The sequence below is a fragment of the Arachis ipaensis genome, chromosome B9, assembly GCF_059453495.1.
Source record: "Arachis ipaensis isolate K30076 ecotype BB chromosome B9, ASM5945349v1, whole genome shotgun sequence".
In the NCBI taxonomy this organism is placed as follows: domain Eukaryota; kingdom Viridiplantae; phylum Streptophyta; class Magnoliopsida; order Fabales; family Fabaceae; genus Arachis; species Arachis ipaensis.
Window position 1 is genome coordinate 129316424 of NC_142444.1, and position 4135 is coordinate 129320558.

The following is a 4135-nucleotide window of genomic DNA, read 5'->3' on the forward strand; positions in this document are numbered from 1 at the left end:
ACTTGTTATTTCTTTTAATTGGCTATTTTGTTGTTGATGAACTCTTGTTGGATTATGATTTTCTTCAATGCAATTTAATTTTTTATTTTTTCTTGTGGTTTAATTGAGTTGTTATTGTTATTTCCTTACTTTGGGTAGTTGTAGATTTTATATTTATTGTTATTTTCCATGCTTTACTTTTATGCCTTCCAAGTGTTTTATAAAATGCTTGGTTGGATTTTAGTGTAGATTTTGGTACTCTTGGCTTGTGATTGAGGACTTAGGTCCCTTGAGATTATTGATGTCCAGTTTCATTGGTGATTTAGGGTTGTTAATTGGTTTTAGGATCAATTATATCCACTTGACTTAACCCTCCGATGTTAGAGGACAACTAAGTGGAATTAACTCTTTGTAATCACCATGTTGTGGTCAATGATCCAAGATAGGATACCTTGACTCTTAATCCTTGCCTTGAGTAACTTTTAGCATTTACATTCCTTAGTTGTTAGTTTTAATTTCTTATTCATCAAACCCAGAACCCCAAAAATATTTTTCCATAACCAATAATATGCACACTTCCCTGCAATTCCTTGAGAGACCCCGAGGTTTAAATACTCTCAGTTTTTATTGGGTTTGACTTAAGTGACAAACAAATTAAATTTGATTGAGGGTTGTTTGTCGGTTTAGATCTATACTTCGACGAGATTATTTTTGTGAAAATTCTAACCGACGATTTCCTTCACATCATAAAACTACTAAACAAGCTTTAAAAATACCACATTGGAATAAGGCAATGATTGATGAATATCATGCTTTAATGAAAAATCATACCCTGATGGGTGTTTGTTGTAAAGAGACACCCTGATGGTAGTTTTCAAAAGCATAAAGCTAGGCTTGTTGCTCAAGGATTCTACCAAGAAGAGGGTTTTGATTTTGAGTAGGTCTTCAGCCCAGTTATTCGCCCTACAACAATCAGAGTAGTGTTAAATCTAGCTCTCTCTAAAAACTGGAATATAAGTTAATTTGACTTCAATAATGCTTTCTTAAAGGGAGATCCTCATCAAGTAATGCACATGACATGAACAACAATCAGAAACTCATATTTGTAAATTAAATAAATCACTCCATGGCTTGAAACAAGCACCTAAAGAATAGTTTCTAAAATTGAGTGCAACTATGCATGGTTTTGGTTTTGTCAATGCTAAATCTGACACATCTTTATTCATTAGACATCAGCATGATATCCTATGCTATATCGATGACATTATAATTAATCAAAATAATAATCTGAAGTTGAATCTATGATTCAGAAGCTGGACAAAGTGTTTTCACTTAAAGATTTGGGACTACTTTTTGGGAATAGAAGTTCACAAAAATAGCATCAGGCTAATTGTATATTTCTCAAACTAAGTATATTAATGATTTACTTTCTAAATTAAGAATGGCAGAGACTAGTTCAATGCCAACACCTATTAGCTCGTTACAATTGCTTTGTATAGGGTTTGAAAATTTTGAAGATCCAAAGTTGTTTAGAGCAGTTGTGGGATCTCTACAATATTTAACCATTACTATGCCTGATCTTGCTTTTGCGGTAGCCAAAATCGGTCAATTTATGCATTCTCCATTGCTTGCACATTGGAAAGCAGCTAAGAGAATGCTTAGATATTTAAAGGGCATCAAGGATCATGGTCTGTTGCTCCATAAGTGTGATGATGTTAGGTTGTATGGCTTCTCTAATAGTGATTAGGCAGTAGATTTTACAGACAGAAAATCTATTTTAGGGTATTGTATTTACCTTGGTGCTAATCTTCTTTCTTGGTCTTGTGAATGAGAGCTGGTTTGGTTGCAAAATCTGCTTTAGGAGTTAAGTGTTCAGATTCCTACTCCTCCGACCATTTTTTGTGATAACCTTAGCACAATGTTGCTCACTGCAAATCCAATTATGCATAATATTGAAGTCCAACTAATCAGGGATAAGCTTTAGAAGAGATATTTACATGTTGTTCATATCCCAAGGCAGATCAAGTTGCTGATATATTAACGAAACCTCTTACAGCCACAACATTTGAGAGGTTCAAAATCAAACTTCGAGTGGTTTCAAGGCCCGAATTTATTTTCAGGGGGGTGTAAAGGAAGGGCGCTAGGCAACATTTTTAGTTCACAGGCACTAGGCACCAGTTTGGGCGCTAGGCACCAGGTTTGGTTCAGTTGGTGCTAGGCAATGTAAACCCCGTTAAATTAGTGAATAATTAGTCAATAAATTAAATTTTAATAAAAAAATTAGAAATGTGAATTTTATATTAAAATAGAAAAGAGCTCATTGAAACAAGTATTTTGACACTAATTTCAAAGAATTTGGCCCAAGATTGAGCCGAACGGGCCGAACCGGTCCCAAACTGGACTCGTGGGCCCAACCAATTCACTAAAACATACGAGTTGAAGCTCATCCTCCCCTTTCAGCATGCAAAACACGCTAGGGATGCTAAGAAGGGGGAAGAACATGTGGTAATCTCCAAGTAGAGCCTGCCACTTGCGTTATTTCGGTAAGTAAGAACATTATTGTATCAGAGCCGTCCTTCCTGTAGAGCCTGAGGAATAGACTGACTATGCTTCAATTGTATACTCTGAGCATTTGTCATGTATTAGGTCTTGTTGAATGACGAGAATTAGAGCTTTATACACATGACGGTCTATTGATTAACGCTATTAGTCTTGCATTGCATAATTCCTGATGTTAAGTTTGGCCGGCTTAATACTAGCGAATTATGTATATAAGAGCACTAATGGGTTATCATAGAGGATATACGAGTTTTTAGTAAAGAGAATCGCGGGTTTTGGGAACGTTAGAAACTATTTCTCGAGGCTATTCAGTGGTGTGTCTTGAATTCTGTTCGAGTTGACCTGTTCTTTCATATCCTAACTTGAAGTTCTTGTTTGCTAATCCTTTTGAAAAGTAGTTTGATTTTTCAAATCTATTCCTCTATTCATGTGCATTCTTGTTTGATCTTAATTGCATATGCTTGTTTGGAATCCTTGTTGCATCTATCTTCCTCTGTTTGAGTTCTTCTTGATTCACGTATTCTTTGATATACTTTTGAACTGTCTTGATGCATTGTGCTCTTTAAGTCCTTGTTCCGAGTCCATTCTTAGAGAAATTGTTGATTCAGTTTTTCTTTTATTTGACAGTGATTACAGCCGATTTTGAGATTTTTATAAAAATTGCTGTTGATTAGATATATACTTATCTATATATGAAACTTTGAAGATTACTTATACAGTTTAACAGCTATTTATTCCTAATACCTCGCCTGTACTTTTACTGGTTTACGGAATTGCACTTACTTTAATTGTAAATTGCCTTCCTAGTAATTCTACTATAGCTCCAATGCACATCTTCATTTGATTATGTATTTGGGTATTTTCCAAAATTCTGGAAATAAAGAATTTTTTGCTTTTACTCCGGTTAAGTTTCGTTTGGTAAACTCCACTTAATTTATTTTTTATTTGAGTTGGTCTAGCATACTACATTGTTTATGCCATTGTTGTTCTTTTGAAAATATTGGACTCATAGCTTTCTTCTTATGAACGAACTCATTCTCTCTTAAGCTCTTCATCTTCATGAATGTCATACCTAATTCTGTTTAGTCATTCTTTTACCTCTTGTGAGCACTACCGTTAATCACAGTTTCCCTTCTCTTGTGAATCTCGTCCTTATATGAGTCAGCTTGATTTGTTTTAATTTCGTGCATCATTTATCCTCTCATTGTCTCTACCAGGGATTTTATCAAAAATTTATCCTTGAGAAATTACTAATGATTGAGTTGTCTTTTCCTATGACTTTTGTATTCTTTCGGATCAATTGAAAGCTTGTTTGATGCCTCATGCCTAGTGGATCTTGTTTGAGCTACATTGATTTAAGATCCTTTCTTATATGGCTTGACTCCTTTTTAAGTACATCCTAATTTTCTTGGATATCTTTCTGAGATGGTGATTTCAAGTACGCTTTTGGGGTCTTGTTTCGAACTTTTTGAAGTTTTAAATTTTCTTTGAAGAAATTCTAAACGGAATTTATTTTTTGTTGCTTGATTGTAATTGAAACCATTCTTCAAATTTTGACAAAGTTGTTTTGAAGTTGGCATGCACCATTTTAAATGAT